We start from the raw sequence: 21,288 nt of genomic DNA, 5'->3' as shown, positions 1-21,288 counted from the left end.
CCGCGGCGGGGTGACTTACTAAGGTAGCCGGGTTCTGTTCCTTGACCTGTTTGCCCTCACCCCGCTGTCGACGTTGCTTTTTACTCTCCGCGGTAGGCATTACAGTATGTGCAGAAGGTGTCACCGGGAGGGGCGGCGGGGGTAAAGAAGCGTCTGTTGCTTCCCGCGACTGCGACTGAATGGCGTCATTATGAACAGGGCGTTCTTCCATTTCGTCCTCAACCGGTTCCGCCGGGGGGAGGGGGTCCTGGACAACCACCAGCTGCTCCTGCCCATCAGTTGTTGTACTATGTCCTTCGACAGGCGTTTCAACTACGGAATCAATGGCTGTCGGTCGGCTTGGGTAGAACGTGTCTGCGGCAATCTTGCTCATGAGGTGCACAAATATTTCGCCACCACCCACAGCATCCTCGTGCTGTAATTGAACAGGCCGTCGCCGAGGGCAGTCAGTCCTCAAAAGTTCTGTGGACTGCCATTCGGCACATGCTGGCTATTGCCCAATACATGACATTAAAGCGCGAATCCCACCGATTACAAAATAAGAAGAGATGCGCTGTTTCAAGTCCATCATCACACTTCGAATACCACTAGCTACCTGACAACAGTATGCGCTCGACCATTTTTCCATTGTACTGTTCAAAACGTCACCAGAACAAGACAAAGCACGAGCCAAAATTTGATCCGGGCATTACGATGGTACGTTAAAAACACGCACCGTTCGAATTCCGTAACCAGACGTAACTATTTCCACGTTACTGATACTCCCGTCTGCCTGTTTAAATCGGCGACTGCCACCAAATTTAGAAACAAATTTCTCACACATCACTCCGGAAGTAAATTTCAGAAATAGGCAATACTGTACAAAGTCCAACTGAAAAGTGTCAAAGACTTCATCAGGAATCTTTAAGTCCTCAAATAACCACTCATGAATTTCAAACACGGTAGGGTGGAGAGCACTCCTATCAAATAAATACTGAGCAGTATTAGCCCTTGAGAATGTCGACATTTTTACTTAAAAATAAACAGTGCGGAAAACACGAAAAATGAGATCCAACATACCCTCCGAAAACGCGGTACGCCGATGTAAGCAAACCGGCGTCGGCAGTGCTGCTCCGCTCGATGTGCACGAATACGCTGTCCGAATTTGTCTAAAATTCATTGTCTAACGTGGGGTTCGAACCCACGCTCCAGTTCGGGAAACAAAGCTTAAATCTTCCCATGTAGGCTTGAATCCGGCGCCTTAGAGCGCTCGGCCAATCTGACATACGAGCGCAAACCACCTGCTGCCGGCGTTTCTAGCAACATCTCCAGGCCATGACTGCGAAATTTGGTTGTTTTTTTCTTGTGAGAAGGAAATACGTTTTTTCACAGTATTTAAAACGAGTTGTGAGATGTGAGGTAACACACCACCCTCACTGTCGGCACCCGGAACTTAAATATGGTGCCTGGCACCGTTGTTTTCCGTCGCCTTCGGCATTAAGTGGAACGAGCAGTACTCTAATTATCAATTTTCACATTGTCGCGGAGAAAACAACGAACGACAATAAAAGTCCCTTCCCTAGCAACGGCTACGCTGTGTATTTCGCCCTCAGGGGAAGCTAATGATATGCTCCAGGCGAGGATCAAACTAACCAACTTAACATTGTGATACTTAGGCGCTTTCTACTTCTGGACTGGCACAATTATGCTCAGGCGTCTCTGGATCGTCTGTACGTACGTCACATTAGATATTTCTTATATCATGCTGCTGTAAATTAAAGGGCAGTTTTCCAACAGCTGTCAGTTCTGCTTCTATTTACGCTAGCAGCACCTACACACTGCGTTCAGATGTGCTAACCTCTGCCCTGGCGTTGAACGCCTACAGCGCCTTCGCCTTCGGCGTGAATGACTCGGCACACAAGGCGGTGGTGGTGTAACGGTCAGCATGGTTGCTTCCCAAGCAGTTGATCCGAGTTCGATTCCCGGCCACCGCACGAAACGTACATTTTTCTTCTAGGGCTATTCCACGTAACGTAAAGCGATCCTCGAAACAGAACCGTCGTGGTACGAATAGTTTTCCTTCGCCCCACGTCTCACTCGGTGTCGCCATTGCGGTAGTCGCCGGATTTCGATTCACGGCATCGTGTGTCTCCATGTCTCGACTTGTCTCGACTTTGCTCGGCTGACGCGAGAGCTGACGCTTGGAAATGGGCATATATGTAGAGGGCAGGCGGGAGAAACGACTGCGAGAGATCAAAAACCGACAAACATACGACAGAACCTTTCATTTTATTGTGGCCACAGATTCGCGCTTTAGTGCACCGACAGGCAGGAGTGGCGTCAGCGTGCTGGACCGCATCATTATCGCTAAGCAGCGACGACACCTAAGTAAATAGGCAAAATGAAAGAAGCCAAATGTAGGTAGAGCTGCAAGCTGGTCGCCCATCCAAGTACTAACAACGGCCAAACGTTATTAACTCCAATGAGCAGACGAGAACACCTGCACTCTGCGTGGTATGGCCGTTATCGACAACGCCGCGAAACGTGCAGACGTCTTGCTTCTTGTGCACATCACTTGGTATTTACCTGGCAGTGTCTCGCTGGAGGAAGCACTGTCTTTTATGAGAGAAAAATGAAATGGCACTTGGTGCTATCGAATACATGGCCTTTGTGTTCACAGCACGACGCTCTAACGTACTGAGCTGAAGAGCTATGCAATTGGGCCACGTCATCAGTCCAATACCCGGTCCACCGACTCATCCACTTTCATTACTGCCGTGCCAGTCATTTAAACACATATCTGTTTTCGTTGACTTTTGCTTTCTTGATGCTTGGACCCAAAAAGCACAGCACAAAGAAAACGTAAACGCCGTGAGACTAGCCAAGACTCAGCAAACAAAAGTATGTTCGGCTACCAGAAATCGAATCCGGGCCGCCTGGCTGAAAGCCATGCCTCTTAACAGCTTTCCGTTCCTTCTGACGGCCAGACAATCAGACGTGCAGGGCAAGCGCCGTAATCACTGCCGTCACTGATAATACCCTCCTGGAAATTGAAATAAGAACACCGTGAATTCATTGTCCCAGGAAGGGGAAACTTTATTGACACATTCCTGGGGTCAGATACATCACATGATCACACTGGCAGAACCACAGGCACATAGACACAGGCAACAGAGCATGCACAATGTCGGCACTAGTACAGTGTATATCCACCTTTCGCACCAATGCAGGCTGCTATTCTCCCATGGAGACGATCGTAGAGATGCTGGATGTAGTCCTGTGGAACGGCTTGCCATGCCATTTCCACCTGGCGCCTCAGTTGGACCAGCGTTCGTGCTGGACGTGCAGACCGCATGTGATGACGCTTCATCCAGTCCCAAACATGCTCAATGGGGGACAGATCCGGAGATCTTGCTGGCCAGGGTAGTTGACTTACTTCTTCTACAGTACGTTGGGTGGCACGGGATACATGCGGACGTGCATTGTCCTGTTGGAACAGCAAGTTCCCTTGCCGGTCTAGGAATGGTAGAACGATGGGTTCGATGACGGTTTGGATGTGCCGTGCACTATTCAGTGTCCCCTCGACGATCACCAGAGGTGTACGGCCAGTGTAGGAGATCGCTCCCCACACCATGATGCCGGGTGTTGGCCCTGTGTGCCTAGGTCGTATGCAGTCCCGATTGTGGCGCTCACCTGCACGGCGCCAAACACGCATACGACCATCATTGGCACCAAGGCAGAAGCGACTCTCATCGTTGAAGACGACACGTCTCCATTCGTCCCTCCATTCACGCCTGTCGCGACACCACTGGAGGCGGGCTGCACGATGTTGGGGCGTGAGCGGAAGACGGCCTGACGGTGTGCGCGACCGTAGCCCAGCTTCATGGAGACGGTTGCGAATGGTCCTCGCCGATACCCCAGGAGCAACAGTGTCCCTAATTTGCTGGGAAGTGGCGGTGCGGTCCCCTACGGGACTGCGTAGGATCCTACGGTCTTGGCGTGCATCCATGCGTCGCTGCGGTCCGGTCCCAAGTCGACGGGCACGTGCACCTTCCGCCGACCACTGGCGACAGCATCGATGTACTGTGGAGACCTCACGCCCCACGTGTTGAGCAATTCGGCTGTACGTCCACCCGGCCTCCCACATGCACACTATACGCTCTCGCTAAAAGTCCGTCAACTGCACATACAGTTCACGTCCACGCTGTCGCGGCATGCTACCAGTGTTAAAGACTGCGATGGAGCTCCGTATGCCACGGCAAACTGGCTGACACTGACGGCGGCGGTGAACAAATGCTGCGCAGCTAGCGCCATTCGACGGCCAACACCGCGGTTCCTGGTGTGTCCGCTGTGCCGTGCGTGTGATCATTGCTTGTACAGCCCTCTCGCAGTGTCCGGAGCAAGTATAGTGGGTCTGACACACCGGTGTCAATGTGTTCTTTTTTCCATTTCCAGGAGTGTATCTCTTCAACCTGTTTGCTATTAACTCCTATGAACAGACGAGAACCGCTGCACTCAGCGTGGTATGGCCGTTATCGACAACGCCGCGAAACGTGCAGACGTCTTGCTTCTTGTGCACATCACTTGGTATTTACCTGGCAGTGTCTAGCTGGAGGAAGCACTGTCTTTTATGAGAGAAAAATGAAATGGCACTTAGTGCTATCGAATACATGGCCTTTGTGTTCACAGCACGACGCTCTAACGTACTGAGCTGACGAGCGATGCAATTCGGCCACGTCACCAGTCCAATACCCGGTGCACCGGCTCATCCACCTTCATTACTGCCCTACCAGACATTTAAACACGTATCTGTTTTCCTTGACTTTTGCTTTCTTGATACTTGGACCCAAGAAGCACAACACAAAGAAAACGTAAGCTCCGTGAGACTAGCCAAGACTCGGCAAACAAAAGTATGTTCGGCTACCAGGAATCGAATCCGGGCTGCCTGGCTGAAAGCCATGCCTCCTAAAAGCTTTCCATTCCTTCTGACGGCCAGACAATCAGACGTGCAGGGCAAGCGCCGTAATCACTGCCGTCACTGATAATATCTCTTCCACCTGTTTGCGCGAAATTTACTTCCTTTCCCACACGAAGGAAACGGGTAGGTTTGGAATATTTAAAATTCATTGTCAGATGTGGGGTTCGAACCCACGCTCCCTTTCGGGAACCAGAGCATAAATCTGTCGCCTTAGACCGCTCGGCCAATCTCACGTGCAAGCCGAAACACACTGCTTCCGTCATTTCTATAAACATCTCTAGGGCCTGACTGCGAAATTTGCTTGTTTTTTTCTTGTGTGAAGGAAATACGTTTTCTTAGAGTATTTAAAACGAGTCGCCCTCAGGGGAAGCTAATGATATGCTCCAGGCGAGGATAAAACTAACCAACTTAACATTGTGATACTTAGGCGCTTTCTACTTCTGGACTGGCACAATTATGCTCAATCGTCTCTGGATCGTCTGTACGTACGTCACATTAGATATTTCTTATATCATGCTGCTGTAAATTAAAGGGCAGTTTTCCAACGGCTGTCAGTTCTGCTTCTATTTACGCTAGCAGCACCTACACACTGCGTTCAGATGTGCCAACCTCTGCCCTGGCGTTGAACGCCTACAGCGCCTTCGCCTTCGGCCTCTGGTGGCAGGAGGGTAGCCGATACATCGCGGCGTGAATGACTCGGCACGCAAGGCGGTGGTGGTGTAACGGTCAGCATGGTTGCTTCCCAAGCAGTTGATCCGGGTTCGATTCCCGGCCACCGAACGAAACGTACATTTTTCTTCTAGGGCTATTCCAAGTAACGTAACGCGATCCTCGAAACAGAACCGTCGTGGTACGAATAGTTTTCCTTCGCCCCACGTCTCACTCCGTGTCGCCATTGCGGTAGTCGCCGGATTTCGATTCACAGCATCGTGTGTCTCCATGTGTCGACTTGTCTCGACTTTGCGAGAGCTGACGCTTGGAAATGGGCATATATGTAGAGGGCAGGCGCGAGAAACGACTGCGAGAGACCAAAAACCGACAAACATACGACAGAACCTTTCATTTTATTGTGGCCACAGATTCGCGCTTTAGTGCACCGACAGGCAGGAGTGGCGTCAGCGTGCTGGACCGCATCATTATCGCTAAGCAGCGACGACACCTAAGTAAATAGGCAAAATGAAAGAAGCCAAATGTAGGTAGAGCTCCAAGCTGGTCGCCCATCCAAGTACTAAACACGGCCAACCGCTATTAACTCCAATCAACAGACGAGAACCGCTGCACTCAGCGTGGTATGGCCGTTATCGACAACGCCGCGAAACGTGCAGACGTCTTGCTTCTTGTGCACATCACTTGGTATTTACCTGGCAGTGTCTCGCTGGAGGAAGCACTGTCTTTTATGAGAGAAAAATGAAATGGCACTTAGTGCTATCGAATACATGGCCTTTGTGTTCACAGCACGACGCTCTAACGTACTGAGCTGAGGAGCGATGCAATTCGGCCACGTCACCAGTCCAATACCCGGTCCACCGGCTCATCCACCTTCATTACTGCCCTGCCAGACATTTAACCACGTATCTGTTTTCGTTGACTTTTGCTTTCTTGATGCTTGGACCCAAAAAGCACAACACAAAGAAAACGTAAGCGCCGTGAGACTAGCCAAGACTCAGCAAACAAAAGTATGTTCGGCTACCAGGAATCGAATCCGGGCTGCCTGGCTGAAAGCCATGCCTCCTAACAGCTTTCCGTTCCTTCTGACGGCCAGACAATCAGACGTGCAGGGCAAGCGCCATAATCACTGCCGTCACTGATAATATCTCTTCAACCTGTTTGCGCGAAATTTACTTCCTTTCCCGCACGAAGGAAACGGGTAGGTTTGGAATATTTAAAATTCATTGACAGATGTGGGGATCGAACCCACGCTCCCTTTCGGGAACCAGAGCTTAAATCTGGCGCTTTAGACCGCTCGGCCAACCTGACGTGCGAGCGGAAACACCCTGCTGCCATCGTTTCTATAAACATCTCCAGGGCCTGACTGCGAAATTTGCTTGTTTTTTTTTGTGTGAAGGAAATACGTTTTTTTAGAGTATTTAAAACGAGTTGTGAGATGTGAGGTAACACCCCACCCTCACTGTCGGCACCCGGAACTTAAATATGGTGCCTGGCACCGTTGTTTTCCGACGCCTTCGGCCTTAAGTGGAACGAGCAGAACTCTAACTATCAATTTTCACATTGGCGTGGAGAAAACAACGAACGACATTAAAAGTCCGTTCCCTAGCAACGGCTACGCTGTGTATTTCGCCCTCAGGGGAAGCTAATGATATGCTCCAGGCGAGGATCAAACTAACCAACTTAACATTGTGATACTTAGGCGCTTTCTACTTCTGGACTGGCACAATTATGCTCAATCGTCTCTGGATAGTCTGTACGTACGTCACATTAGATATTTCTTATATCATGCTGCTGTAAATTAAAGGGCAGTTTTCCAACGGCTGTCAGTTGTGCTTCTATTTACGCTAGCAGCACCTACACACTGCGTTCAGATGTGCCAACCTCTGCCCTGGCGTTGAACGCCTACAGCGCCTTCGCCTTCGGCCTCTGGTGGCAGGAGGGTAGCCGATACATCGCGGCGTGAATGACTTGGCACGCAAGGCGGTGGTGGTGTAACGGTCAGCATGGTTGCTTCCCAAGCAGTTGATCCGGGTTCGATTCCCGGCCACCGCACGAAACGTACATTTTTCTTCTAGGGCTATTCCACGTAAAGTAACGCGATCCTCGAAACAGAACCGTCGTAGTACGAATAGTTTTCGTTCGCCCCACGTCTCACTCCGTGTCGCCATTGCGGTAGTCGCCGGATTTCGATTCACAGCATCGTGTGTCTCCATGTGTCGACTTGTCTCGACTTGTCTCGACTGACGCGAGAGCTGACGCTTGGAAATGGGCATATATGTAGAGGGCAGGCGGGAGAAACGACTGCGAGAGACCAAAAACCGACAAACATACGACAGAACCTTTCATTTTATTGTGGCCACAGATTCGCGCTTTAGTGCACCGACAGGCAGGAGTGGCGTCAGCGTGCTGGACCGCATCATTATCGCTAAGCAGCGACGACACCTAAGTAAATAGGCAAAATGAAAGAAGCCAAATGTAGGTAGAGCTCCAAGCTCGTCGCCCATCCAAGTACTAACAATGGCCAAACGTTATTAACTCCAATGAGCAGACGAGAACACCTGCACTCTGCGTGGTATGGCCGTTATCGACAACGCCGCGAAACGTGCAGACGTCTTGCTTCTTGTGCACATCACTTGGTATTTACCTGGCAGTGTCTCGCTGGAGGAAGCACTGTCTTTTATGAGAGAAAAATGAAATGGCACTTGGTGCTATCGAATACATGGCCTTTGTGTTCACAGCACGACGCTCTAACGTACTGAGCTGAAGAGCTATGCAATTGGGCCACGTCATCAGTCCAATACCCGGTCCACCGACTCATCCACTTTCATTACTGCCGTGCCAGTCATTTAAACACATATCTGTTTTCGTTGACTTTTGCTTTCTTGATGCTTGGACCCAAAAAGCACAACACAAAGAAAACGTAAACGCCGTGAGACTAGCCAAGACTCAGCAAACAAAAGTATGTTCGGCTACCAGAAATCGAATCCGGGCCGCCTGGCTGAAAGCCATGCCTCTTAACAGCTTTCCGTTCCTTCTGACGGCCAGACAATCAGACGCGCAGGGCAAGCGCCGTAATCACTGCCGTCACTGATAATACCCTCCTGGAAATTGAAATAAGAACACCGTGAATTCATTGTCCCAGGAAGGGGAAACTTTATTGACACATTCCTGGGGTCAGATACATCACATGATCACACTGGCAGAACCACAGGCACATAGACACAGGCAACAGAGCATGCACAATGTCGGCACTAGTACAGTGTATATCCACCTTTCGCACCAATGCAGGCTGCTATTCTCCCATGGAGACGATCGTAGAGATGCTGGATGTAGTCCTGTGGAACGGCTTGCCATGCCATTTCCACCTGGCGCCTCAGTTGGACCAGCGTTCGTGCTGGACGTGCAGACCGCATGTGATGACGCTTCATCCAGTCCCAAACATGCTCAATGGGGGACAGATCCGGAGATCTTGCTGGCCAGGGTAGTTGACTTACTTCTTCTACAGTACGTTGGGTGGCACGGGATACATGCGGACGTGCATTGTCCTGTTGGAACAGCAAGTTCCCTTGCCGGTCTAGGAATGGTAGAACGATGGGTTCGATGACGGTTTGGATGTGCCGTGCACTATTCAGTGTCCCCTCGACGATCACCAGAGGTGTACGGCCAGTGTAGGAGATCGCTCCCCACACCATGATGCCGGGTGTTGGCCCTGTGTGCCTCGGTCGTATGCAGTCCCGATTGTGGCGCTCACCTGCACGGCGCCAAACACGCATACGACCATCATTGGCACCAAGGCAGAAGCGACTCTCATCGTTGAAGACGACACGTCTCCATTCGTCCCTCCATTCACGCCTGTCGCGACACCACTGGAGGCGGGCTGCACGATGTTGGGGCGTGAGCGGAAGACGGCCTGACGGTGTGCGCGACCGTAGCCCAGCTTCATGGAGACGGTTGCGAATGGTCCTCGCCGATACCCCAGGAGCAACAGTGTCCCTAATTTGCTGGGAAGTGGCGGTGCGGTCCCCTACGGGACTGTGTAGGATCCTACGGTCTTGGCGTGCATCCATGCGTCGCTGCGGTCCGGTCCCAAGTCGACGGGCACGTGCACCTTCCGCCGACCACTGGCGACAGCATCGATGTACTGTGGAGACCTCACGCCCCACGTGTTGAGCAATTCGGCTGTACGTCCACCCGGCCTCCTGCATGCACACTATACGCTCTCGCTCAAAGTCCGTCAACTGCACATACAGTTCACGTCCACGCTGTCGCGGCATGCTACCAGTGTTAAAGACTGCGTTGGAGCTCCGTATGCCACGGCAAACTGGCTGACACTGACGGCGGCGGTGCACAAATGCTGCGCAGCTAGCGCCATTCGACGGCCAACACCGCGGTTCCTGGTGTGTCCGCTGTGCCGTGCGTGTGATCATTGCTTGTACAGCCCTCTCGCAGTGTCCGGAGCAAGTATAGTGGGTCTGACACACCGGTGTCAATGTGTTCTTTTTTCCATTTCCAGGAGTGTATCTCTTCAACCTGTTTGCTATTAACTCCTATGAACAGACGAGAACCGCTGCACTCAGCGTGGTATGGCCGTTATCGACAACGCCGCGAAACGTGCAGACGTCTTGCTTCTTGTGCACATCACTTGGTATTTACCTGGCAGTGTCTAGCTGGAGGAAGCACTGTCTTTTATGAGAGAAAAATGAAATGGCACTTAGTGCTATCGAATACATGGCCTTTGTGTTCACAGCACGACGCTCTAACGTACTGAGCTGACGAGCGATGCAATTCGGCCACGTCACCAGTCCAATACCCGGTGCACCGGCTCATCCACCTTCAATACATCCCTACCAGACATTTAAACACGTATCTGTTTTCCTTGACTTTTGCTTTCTTGATACTTGGACCCAAGAAGCACAACACAAAGAAAACGTAAGCTCCGTGAGACTAGCCAAGACTCGGCAAACAAAAGTATGTTCGGCTACCAGGAATCGAATCCGGGCTGCCAGGCTGAAAGCCAAGCCTCCTAACAGCTTTCCATTCCTTCTGACGGCCAGACAATCAGACGTGCAGGGCAAGCGCCGTAATCACTGCCGTCACTGATAATATCTCTTCCACCTGTTTGCGCGAAATTTTCTTCCTTTCCCACACGAAGGAAACGGGTAGGTTTGGAATATTTAAAATTCATTGTCAGATGTGGGGTTCGAACCCACGCTCCCTTTCGGGAACCAGAGCATAAATCTGTCGCCTTAGACCGCTCGGCCAATCTGACGTGCAATCGGAAACACACTGCTTCCGTCATTTCTATAAACATCTCCAGGGCCTGACTGCGAAATTTGCTTGTTTTTTTCTTGTGTGAAGGAAATACGTTTTCTTAGAGTATTTAAAACGAGTCGCCCACAGGGGAAGCTAATGATATGCTCCAGGCGAGGATCAAACTAACCAAATTAATATTGTGATACTTAGACGCTTTATACTTCTGGACTGGCACAATTATGCTCAATCGTCTCTGGATCGTCTGTACGTACGTCACATTAGATATTTCTTATATCATGCTGCTGTAAATTAAAGGGCAGTTTTCCAACGGCTGTCAGTTGTGCTTTTATTTACGCTAGCAGCACCTACACACTGCGTTCAGATGTGCCAACCTCTGCCCTGGCGTTGAACGCCTACAGCGCCTTCGCCTTCGGCCTCTGGTGGCAGGAGGGTAGCCGATACATCGCGGCGTGAATGACTCGGCACGCAAGGCGGTGGTGGTGTAACGGTCAGCATGGTTGCTTCCCAAGCAGTTGATTCGGGTTCGATTCCCGGCCACCGCACGAAACGTACATTTTTCTTCTAGGGCTATTCCAAGTAACGTAACGCGATCCTCGAAACAGAACCGTCGTGGTACGAATAGTTTTCCTTCGCCCCACGTCTCACTCCGTGTCGCCATTGCGGTAGTCGCCGGATTTCGATTCACAGCATCGTGTGTCTCCATTTGTCGACTTGTCTCGGCTGACGCGAGAGCTGACGCTTGGAAATGGGCATATATGTAGAGGGCAGGCGCGAGAAACGACTGCGAGAGACCAAAAACCGACAAACATACGACAGAACCTTTCATTTTATTGTGGCCACAGATTCGCGCTTTAGTGCACCGACAGGCAGGAGTGGCGTCAGCGTGCTGGACCGCATCATTATCGCTAAGCAGCGACGACACCTAAGTAAATAGGCAAAATGAAAGAAGCCAAATGTAGGTAGAGCTCCAAGCTGGTCGCCCATCCAAGTACTAAACACGGCCAACCGCTATTAACTCCAATCAACAGACGAGAACCGCTGCACTCAGCGTGGTATGGCCGTTATCGACAACGCCGCGAAACGTGCAGACGTCTTGCTTCTTGTGCACATCACTTGGTATTTACCTGGCAGTGTCTCGCTGGAGGAAGCACTGTCTTTTATGAGAGAAAAATGAAATGGCACTTAGTGCTATCGAATACATGGCCTTTGTGTTCACAGCACGACGCTCTAACGTACTGAGCTGAGGAGCGATGCAATTCGGCCACGTCACCAGTCCAATACCCGGTCCACCGGCTCATCCACCTTCATTACTGCCCTGCCAGACATTTAACCACGTATCTGTTTTCGTTGACTTTTGCTTTCTTGATGCTTGGACCCAAAAAGCACAACACAAAGAAAACGTAAGCGCCGTGAGACTAGCCAAGACTCAGCAAACAAAAGTATGTTCGGCTACCAGGAATCGAATCCGGGCTGCCTGGCTGAAAGCCATGCCTCCTAACAGCTTTCCGTTCCTTCTGACGGCCAGACAATCAGACGTGCAGGGCAAGCGCCATAATCACTGCCGTCACTGATAATATCTCTTCAACCTGTTTGCGCGAAATTTACTTCCTTTCCCGCACGAAGGAAACGGGTAGGTTTGGAATATTTAAAATTCATTGACAGATGTGGGGATCGAACCCACGCTCCCTTTCGGGAACCAGAGCTTAAATCTGGCGCCTTAGACCGCTCGGCCAATCTGACGTGCGAGCGGAAACACACTGCTGCCATCGTTTCTATAAACATCTCCAGGGCCTGACTGCGAAATTTGCTTGTTTTTTTTGTGTGAAGGAAATACGTTTTTTTAGAGTATTTAAAACGAGTTGTGAGATGTGAGGTAACACCCCACCCTCACTGTCGGCACCCGGAACTTAAATATGGTGCCTGGCACCGTTGTTATCCGACGCCTTCGGCCTTAAGTGGAACGAGCAGAACTCTAACTATCAATTTTCACATTGGCGTGGAGAAAACAACGAACGACAATAAAAGTCCGTTCCCTAGCAACGGCTACGCTGTGTATTTCGCCCTCAGGGGAAGCTAATGATATGCTCCAGGCGAGGATCAAACTAACCAACTTAACATTGTGATACTTAGGCGCTTTCTACTTCTGGACTGGCACAATTATGCTCAATCGTCTCTGGATAGTCTGTACGTACGTCACATTAGATATTTCTTATATCATGCTGCTGTAAATTAAAGGGCAGTTTTCCAACGGCTGTCAGTTGTGCTTCTATTTACGCTAGCAGCACCTACACACTGCGTTCAGATGTGCCAACCTCTGCCCTGGCGTTGAACGCCTACAGCGCCTTCGCCTTCGGCCTCTGGTGGCAGGAGGGTAGCCGATACATCGCGGCGTGAATGACTCGGCACACAAGGCGGTGGTGGTGTAACGGTCAGCATGGTTGCTTCCCAAGCAGTTGATCCGGGTTCGATTCCCGGCCACTGCCCGAAACGTACATTTTTCTTCTAGGGCTATTCCACGTAAAGTAACGCGATCCTCGAAACAGAACCGTCGTGGTACGAATAGTTTTCCTTCGCCCCACGTCTCACTCCGTGTCGCCATTGCGGTAGTCGCCGGATTTCGATTCACAGCATCGTGTGTCTCCATGTGTCGACTTGTCTCGACTTTGCTCGGCTGACGCGAGAGCTGACGCTTGGAAATGGGCATATATGTAGAGGGCAGGCGGGAGAAACGACTGCGAGAGACCAAAAACCGACAAACATACGACAGAACCTTTCATTTTATTGTGGCCACAGATTCGCGCTTTAGTGCACCGACAGGCAGGAGTGGCGTCAGCGTGCTGGACCGCATCATTATCGCTAAGCAGCGACGACACCTAAGTAAATAGGCAAAATGAAAGAAGCCAAATGTAGGTAGAGCTCCAAGCTGGTCGCCCATCCAAGTACTAAACACGGCCAACCGCTATTAACTCCAATCAACAGACGAGAACCGCTGCACTCAGCGTGGTATGGCCGTTATCGACAACGCCGCGAAACGTGCAGACGTCTTGCTTCTTGTGCACATCACTTGGTATTTACCTGGCAGTGTCTCGCTGGAGGAAGCACTGTCTTTTATGAGAGAAAAATGAAATGGCACTTAGTGCTATCGAATACATGGCCTTTGTGTTCACAGCACGACGCTCTAACGTACTGAGCTGAGGAGCGATGCAATTCGGCCACGTCACCAGTCCAATACCCGGTCCACCGGCTCATCCACCTTCATTACTGCCCTGCCAGACATTTAACCACGTATCTGTTTTCGTTGACTTTTGCTTTCTTGATGCTTGGACCCAAAAAGCACAACACAAAGAAAACGTAAGCGCCGTGAGACTAGCCAAGACTCAGCAAACAAAAGTACATTCGGCTACCAGGAATCAAATCCGGGCTGCCTGGCTGAAAGCCATGCCTCCTAACAGCTTTCCGTTCCTTCTGACGGCCAGACAATCAGACGTGCAGGGCAAGCGCCATAATCACTGCCGTCACTGATAATATCTCTTCAACCTGTTTGCGCGAAATTTACTTCCTTTCCCGCACGAGGGAAACGGGTAGGTTTGGAATATTTAAAATTCATTGTCAGATGTGGGGTTAGAACCCACACTCCCTTTCGGGAACCAGAGCTTAAATCTGTCGCCTTACCCGCTCGGCCAATCTGACGTGCGAGCGGAAACACACTGCTGCCATCGTTTCTATAAACATCTCCAGGGCCTGACTGCGAAATTTGCTTGTTTTTTTTGTGTGTGAAGGAAATACGTTTTTTTAGAGTATTTAAAACGAGTTGTGAGATGTGAGGTAACACCCCACCCTCACTGTCGGCACCCGGAACTTAAATATGGTGCCTGGCACCGTTGTTATCCGACGCCTTCGGCCTTAAGTGGAACGAGCAGAACTCTAACTATCAATTTTCACATTGGCGTGGAGAAAACAACGAACGACAATAAAAGTCCGTTCCCTAGCAACGGCTACGCTGTGTATTTCGCCCTCAGGGGAAGCTAATGATATGCTCCAGGCGAGGATCAAACTAACCAACTTAACATTGTGATACTTAGGCGCTTTCTACTTCTGGACTGGCACAATTATGCTCAATCGTCTCTGGATAGTCTGTACGTACGTCACATTAGATATTTCTTATATCATGCTGCTGTAAATTAAAGGGCAGTTTTCCAACGGCTGTCAGTTGTGCTTCTATTTACGCTAGCAGCACCTACACACTGCGTTCAGATGTGCCAACCTCTGCCCTGGCGTTGAACGCCTACAGCGCCTTCGCCTTCGGCCTCTGGTGGCAGGAGGGTAGCCGATACATCGCGGCGTGAATGACTCGGCACGCAAGGCGGTGGTGGTGTAACGGTCAGCATGGTTGCTTCCCAAGCAGTTGATCCGGGTTCGATTCCCGGCCACCGCACGAAACGTACATTTTTCTTCTAGGGCTATTCCACGTAACGTAACGCGATCCTCGAAACAGAACCGTCGTGGTACGAATAGTTTTCCTTCGCCCCACGTCTCACTCCGTGTCGCCATTGCGGTAGTCGCCGGATATCGATTTACAGCATCGTGTGTCTCCATGTGTCGACTTGTCTCGACCTTGCTCGGCTGACGCGAGAGCTGACGCTTGGAAATGGGCATATATGTAGAGGGCAGGCGGGAGAAACGACTGCGAGAGACCAAAAACCGACAAACATACGACAGAACCTTTCATTTTATTGTGGCCACAGATTCGCGCTTTAGTGCACCGACAGGTAGGAGTGGCGTCAGCGTGCTGGACCGCATCATTATCGCTAAGCAGCGACGACACCTAAGAAAATAGGCAAAATGAAAGAAGCCAAATGTAGGTAGAGCTCCAAGCTGGTCGCCCATTCAAGTACTAAACACGGCCAACCGCTATTAACTCCAATCAACAGACGAGAACCGCTGCACTCAGCGTCGTATGGCCGTTATCGACAACGCCGCGAAACGTGCAGACGTCTTGCTTCTTGTGCACATCACTTGGTATTTACCTGGCAGTGTCTCGCTGGAGGAAGCACTGTCTTTTATGAGAGAAAAATGAAATGGCACTTAGTGCTATCGAATACATGGCCTTTGTGTTCACAGCACGACGCTCTAACGTACTGAGCTGAGGAGCGATGCAGTTCGGCCACGTCACCAGTCCAATACCCGGTCCACCGGCTCATCCACCTTCATTACTGCCCTGCCAGACATTTAACCACGTATCTGTTTTCGTTGACTTTTGCTTTCTTGATGCTTGGACCCAAAAAGCACAACACAAAGAAAACGTAAGCGCCGTGAGACTAGCCAAGACTCAGCAAACAAAAGTATGTTCGGCTACCAGGAATCGAATCCGGGCTGCCTGGCTGAAAGCCATGCCTCCTAACAGCTTTCCGTTCCTTCTGACGGCCAGACAATCAGACGTGCAGGGCAAGCGCCATAATCACTGCCGTCACTGATAATATCTCTTCAACCTGTTTGCGCGAAATTTACTTCCTTTCCCGCACGAAGGAAACGGGTAGGTTTGGAATATTTAAAATTCATTGTCAGATGTGGGGTTCGAACCCACGCTCCCTTTCGGGAACCAGAGCTTAAATCTGGCGCCTTAGACCGCTCGGCCAATCTGACGTGCGAGCGGAAACACACTGCTGCCATCGTTTCTATAAACATCTCCAGGGCCTGACTGCGAAATTTGCTTGTTTTTCTTTGTGTGAAGGAAATAAGTTTTTTTAGAGTATTTAAAACGAGTTGTGAGATGTGAGGTAACACCCCACCCTCACTGTCGGCACCCGGAACTTAAATATGGTGCCTGGCACCGTTGTTTTCCGACGCCTTCGGCCTTAAGTGGAACGAGCAGAACTCTAACTATCAATTTTCACATTGGCGTGGAGAAAACAACGAACGACAATAAAAGTCCGTTCCCTAGCAACGGCTACGCTGTGTATTTCGCCCTCAGGGGAAGCTAATGATATGCTCCAGGCGAGGATCAAACTAACCAACTTAACATTGTGATACTTAGGCGCTTTCTACTTCTGGACTGGCACAATTATGCTCAATCGTCTCTGGATAGTCTGTACGTACGTCACATTAGATATTTCTTATATCATGCTGCTGTAAATTAAAGGGCAGTTTTCCAACGGCTGTCAGTTGTGCTTCTATTTACGCTAGCAGCACCTACACACTGCGTTCAGATGTGCCAACCTCTGCCCTGGCGTTGAACGCCTACAGCGCCTTCGCCTTCGGCCTCTGGTGGCAGGAGGGTAGCCGATACATCGCGGCGTGAATGACTCGGCACGCAAGGCGGTGGTGGTGTAACGGTCAACATGGTTGCTTCCCAAGCAGTTGATCCGGGTTCGATTCCCGGCCACCGCACGAAACGTACATTTTTCTTCTAGGGCTATTCCACGTAACGTAACGCGATCCTCGAAACAGAACCGTCGTGGTACGAATAGTTTTCGTTCGCCCCACGTCTCACTCCGTGTCGCCATTGCGGTAGTCGCCGGATTTCGATTCACGGCATCGTGTGTCTCCATGTGTCGACTTGTCTCGACTTTGCTCGGCTGACGCGAGAGCTGACGCTTGGAAATGGGCATATATGTAGAGGGCAGGCGGGAGAAACGACTGCGAGAGACCAAAAACCGACAAACATACGACAGAACCTTTCATTTTATTGTGGCCACAGATTCGCGCTTTAGTGCACCGACAGGCAGGAGTGGCGTCAGCGTGCTGGACCGCATCATTATCGCTAAGCAGCGACGACACCTAAGTAAATAGGCAAAATGAAAGAAGCCAAATGTAGGTAGAGCTCCAAGCTGGTCGCCCATCCAAGTACTAAACACGGCCAACCGCTATTAACTCCAATCAACAGACGAGAACCGCTGCACTCAGCGTGGTATGGCCGTTATCGACAACGCCGCGAAACGTGCAGACGTCTTGCTTCTTGTGCACATCACTTGGTATTTACCTGGCAGTGTCTCGCTGGAGGAAGCACTGTCTTTTATGAGAGAAAAATGAAATGGCACTTAGTGCTATCGAATACATGGCCTTTGTGTTCACAGCACGACGCTCTAACGTACTGAGCTGAGGAGCGATGCAGTTCGGCCACGTCACCAGTCCAATACCCGGTCCACCGGCTCATCCACCTTCATTACTGCCCTGCCAGACATTTAACCACGTATCTGTTTTCGTTGACTTTTGCTTTCTTGATGCTTGGACCCAAAAAGCACAACACAAAGAAAACGTAAGCGCCGTGAGACTAGCCAAGACTCAGCAAACAAAAGTATGTTCGGCTACCAGGAATCGAATCCGGGCTGCCTGGCTGAAAGCCATGCCTCCTAACAGCTTTCCGTTCCTTCTGACGGCCAGACAATCAGACGTGCAGGGCAAGCGCCATAATCACTGCCGTCACTGATAATATCTCTTCAACCTGTTTGCGCGAAATTTACTTCCTTTCCCGCACGAAGGAAACGGGTAGGTTTGGAATATTTAAAATTCATTGTCAGATGTGGGGTTCGAACCCACGCTCCCTTTCGGGAACCAGAGCTTAAATCTGGCGCCTTAGACCGCTCGGCCAATCTGACGTGCGAGCGGAAACACACTGCTGCCATCGTTTCTATAAACATCTCCAGGGCCTGACTGCGAAATTTGCTTGTTTTTTTTTGTGTGAAGGAAATACGTTTTTTTAGAGTATTTAAAACGAGTTGTGAGATGTGAGGTAACACCCCACCCTCACTGTCGGCACCCGGAACTTAAATATGGTGCCTGGCACCGTTGTTTTCCGACGCCTTCGGCCTTAAGTGGAACGAGCAGAACTCTAACTATCAATTTTCACATTGGCGTGGAGAAAACAACGAACGACAATAAAAGTCCGTTCCCTAGCAACGGCTACGCTGTGTATTTCGCCCTCAGGGGAAGCTAATGATATGCTCCAGGCGAGGATCAAACTAACCAACTTAACATTGTGATACTTAGGCGCTTTCTACTTCTGGACTGGCACAATTATGCTCAATCGTCTCTGGATAGTCTGTACGTACGTCACATTAGATATTTCTTATATCATGCTGCTGTAAATTAAAGGGCAGTTTTCCAACGGCTGTCAGTTGTGCTTCTATTTACGCTAGCAGCACCTACACACTGCGTTCAGATGTGCCAACCTCTGCCCTGGCGTTGAACGCCTACAGCGCCTTCGCCTTCGGCCTCTGGTGGCAGGAGGGTAGCCGATACATCGCGGCGTGAATGACTCGGCACGCAAGGCGGTGGTGGTGTAACGGTCAACATGGTTGCTTCCCAAGCAGTTGATCCGGGTTCGATTCCCGGCCACCGCACGAAACGTACATTTTTCTTCTAGGGCTATTCCACGTAACGTAACGCGATCCTCGAAACAGAACCGTCGTGGTACGAATAGTTTTCGTTCGCCCCACGTCTCACTCCGTGTCGCCATTGCGGTAGTCGCCGGATTTCGATTCACGGCATCGTGTGTCTCCATGTGTCGACTTGTCTCGACTTTGCTCGGCTGACGCGAGAGCTGACGCTTGGAAATGGGCATATATGTAGAGGGCAGGCGGGAGAAACGACTGCGAGAGACCAAAAACCGACAAACATACGACAGAACCTTTCATTTTATTGTGGCCACAGATTCGCGCTTTAGTGCACCGACAGGCAGGAGTGGCGTCAGCGTGCTGGACCGCATCATTATCGCTAAGCAGCGACGACACCTAAGTAAATAGGCAAAATGAAAGAAGCCAAATGTAGGTAGAGCTCCAAGCTGGTCGCCCATCCAAGTACTAAACACGGCCAACCGCTATTAACTCCAATCAACAGACGAGAACCGCTGCACTCAGCGTGGTATGGCCGTTATCGACAACGCCGCGAAACGTGCAGACGTCTTGCTTCTTGTGCACATCACTTGGTATTTACCTGGCAGTGTCTCGCTGGAGGAAGCACTGTCTTTTATGAGAGAAAAATGAAATGGCACTTAGTGCTATCGAATACATGGCCTTTGTGTTCACAGCACGACGCTCTAACGTACTGAGCTGAGGAGCGATGCAGTTCGGCCACGTCACCAGTCCAATACCCGGTCCACCGGCTCATCCACCTTCATTACTGCCCTGCCAGACATTTAACCACGTATCTGTTTTCGTTGACTTTTGCTTTCTTGATGCTTGGACCCAAAAAGCACAACACAAAGAAAACGTAAGCGCCGTGAGACTAGCCAAGACTCAGCAAACAAAAGTATGTTCGGCTACCAGGAATCGAATCCGGGCTGCCTGGCTGAAAGCCATGCCTCCTAACAGCTTTCCGTTCCTTCTGACGGCCAGACAATCAGACGTGCAGGGCAAGCGCCATAATCACTGCCGTCACTGATAATATCTCTTCAACCTGTTTGCGCGAAATTTACTTCCTTTCCCGCACGAAGGAAACGGGTAGGTTTGGAATATTTAAAATTCATTGTCAGATGTGGGGTTCGAACCCACGCTCCCTTTCGGGAACCAGAGCTTAAATCTGGCGCCTTAGACCGCTCGGCCAATCTGACGTGCGAGCGGAAACACACTGCTGCCATCGTTTCTATAAACATCTCCAGGGCCTGACTGCGAAATTTGCTTGTTTTTTTTTGTGTGAAGGAAATACGTTTTTTTAGAGTATTTAAAACGAGTTGTGAGATGTGAGGTAACACCCCACCCTCACTGTCGGCACCCGGAACTTAAATATGGTGCCTGGCACCGTTGTTTTCCGACGCCTTCGGCCTTAAGTGGAACGAGCAGAACTCTAACTATCAATTTTCACATTGGCGTGGAGAAAACAACGAACGACAATAAAAGTCCGTTCCCTAGCAACGGCTACGCTGTGTATTTCGCCCTCAGGGGAAGCTAATGATATGCTCCAGGCGAGGATCAAACTAACCAACTTAACATTGTGATACTTAGGCGCTTTCTACTTCTGGACTGGCACAATTATGCTCAATCGTCTCTGGATAGTCTGTACGTACGTCACATTAGATATTTCTTATATCATGCTGCTGTAAATTAAAGGGCAGTTTTCCAACGGCTGTCAGTTGTGCTTCTATTTACGCTAGCAGCACCTACACACTGCGTTCAGATGTGCCAACCTCTGCCCTGGCGTTGAACGCCTACAGCGCCTTCGCCTTCGGCCTCTGGTGGCAGGAGGGTAGCCGATACATCGCGGCGTGAATGACTCGGCACGCAAGGCGGTGGTGGTGTAACGGTCAACATGGTTGCTTCCCAAGCAGTTGATCCGGGTTCGATTCCCGGCCACCGCACGAAACGTACATTTTTCTTCTAGGGCTATTCCACGTAACGTAACGCGATCCTCGAAACAGAACCGTCGTGGTACGAATAGTTTTCGTTCGCCCCACG

General features: G+C 50.5%; 17 non-coding genes across 17 annotated transcripts; 9 read left to right on the top strand and 8 right to left on the bottom strand.

Moving 5' to 3' along the window:
• The first annotated feature begins 1,901 nt into the window (after window positions 1–1,901).
• On the top strand, window positions 1,902–1,973 carry Trnag-ccc (transfer RNA glycine (anticodon CCC)). Its single transcript has one exon. It is a non-coding gene; the product is annotated as a tRNA-Gly (tRNA).
• A 3,133-nt stretch (window positions 1,974–5,106) lies between these two features.
• Window positions 5,107–5,190, bottom strand: Trnai-uau (transfer RNA isoleucine (anticodon UAU)). The gene has a single exon. It is a non-coding gene; the product is annotated as a tRNA-Ile (tRNA).
• Window positions 5,191–5,665: 475 nt separating this feature from the next.
• Window positions 5,666–5,737, top strand: Trnag-ccc (transfer RNA glycine (anticodon CCC)). The gene has a single exon. It is a non-coding gene; the product is annotated as a tRNA-Gly (tRNA).
• Window positions 5,738–6,850: 1,113 nt separating this feature from the next.
• On the bottom strand, window positions 6,851–6,934 carry Trnal-uaa (transfer RNA leucine (anticodon UAA)). Its single transcript has one exon. It is a non-coding gene; the product is annotated as a tRNA-Leu (tRNA).
• Window positions 6,935–7,606: 672 nt separating this feature from the next.
• Trnag-ccc (transfer RNA glycine (anticodon CCC)) lies at window positions 7,607–7,678 on the top strand. The gene has a single exon. It is a non-coding gene; the product is annotated as a tRNA-Gly (tRNA).
• A 3,133-nt stretch (window positions 7,679–10,811) lies between these two features.
• Trnai-uau (transfer RNA isoleucine (anticodon UAU)) lies at window positions 10,812–10,895 on the bottom strand. The gene has a single exon. It is a non-coding gene; the product is annotated as a tRNA-Ile (tRNA).
• A 475-nt stretch (window positions 10,896–11,370) lies between these two features.
• On the top strand, window positions 11,371–11,442 carry Trnag-ccc (transfer RNA glycine (anticodon CCC)). Its single transcript has one exon. It is a non-coding gene; the product is annotated as a tRNA-Gly (tRNA).
• A 1,114-nt stretch (window positions 11,443–12,556) lies between these two features.
• Window positions 12,557–12,640, bottom strand: Trnal-uaa (transfer RNA leucine (anticodon UAA)). The gene has a single exon. It is a non-coding gene; the product is annotated as a tRNA-Leu (tRNA).
• A 671-nt stretch (window positions 12,641–13,311) lies between these two features.
• Trnag-ccc (transfer RNA glycine (anticodon CCC)) lies at window positions 13,312–13,383 on the top strand. The gene has a single exon. It is a non-coding gene; the product is annotated as a tRNA-Gly (tRNA).
• A 1,124-nt stretch (window positions 13,384–14,507) lies between these two features.
• Window positions 14,508–14,590, bottom strand: Trnal-uaa (transfer RNA leucine (anticodon UAA)). The gene has a single exon. It is a non-coding gene; the product is annotated as a tRNA-Leu (tRNA).
• A 673-nt stretch (window positions 14,591–15,263) lies between these two features.
• Window positions 15,264–15,335, top strand: Trnag-ccc (transfer RNA glycine (anticodon CCC)). Its single transcript has one exon. It is a non-coding gene; the product is annotated as a tRNA-Gly (tRNA).
• Window positions 15,336–16,459: 1,124 nt separating this feature from the next.
• Window positions 16,460–16,543, bottom strand: Trnal-uaa (transfer RNA leucine (anticodon UAA)). Its single transcript has one exon. It is a non-coding gene; the product is annotated as a tRNA-Leu (tRNA).
• Window positions 16,544–17,215: 672 nt separating this feature from the next.
• Trnag-ccc (transfer RNA glycine (anticodon CCC)) lies at window positions 17,216–17,287 on the top strand. The gene has a single exon. It is a non-coding gene; the product is annotated as a tRNA-Gly (tRNA).
• A 1,124-nt stretch (window positions 17,288–18,411) lies between these two features.
• Window positions 18,412–18,495, bottom strand: Trnal-uaa (transfer RNA leucine (anticodon UAA)). The gene has a single exon. It is a non-coding gene; the product is annotated as a tRNA-Leu (tRNA).
• A 672-nt stretch (window positions 18,496–19,167) lies between these two features.
• On the top strand, window positions 19,168–19,239 carry Trnag-ccc (transfer RNA glycine (anticodon CCC)). Its single transcript has one exon. It is a non-coding gene; the product is annotated as a tRNA-Gly (tRNA).
• Window positions 19,240–20,363: 1,124 nt separating this feature from the next.
• Trnal-uaa (transfer RNA leucine (anticodon UAA)) lies at window positions 20,364–20,447 on the bottom strand. Its single transcript has one exon. It is a non-coding gene; the product is annotated as a tRNA-Leu (tRNA).
• Window positions 20,448–21,119: 672 nt separating this feature from the next.
• Window positions 21,120–21,191, top strand: Trnag-ccc (transfer RNA glycine (anticodon CCC)). Its single transcript has one exon. It is a non-coding gene; the product is annotated as a tRNA-Gly (tRNA).
• Window positions 21,192–21,288: the final 97 nt, after the last annotated feature.

Source organism: Schistocerca gregaria, chromosome 2 (assembly GCF_023897955.1).
Source record: "Schistocerca gregaria isolate iqSchGreg1 chromosome 2, iqSchGreg1.2, whole genome shotgun sequence".
NCBI lineage: Eukaryota > Metazoa > Arthropoda > Insecta > Orthoptera > Acrididae > Schistocerca > Schistocerca gregaria.
This window is presented reverse-complemented; position numbering and strand designations above follow the sequence as displayed.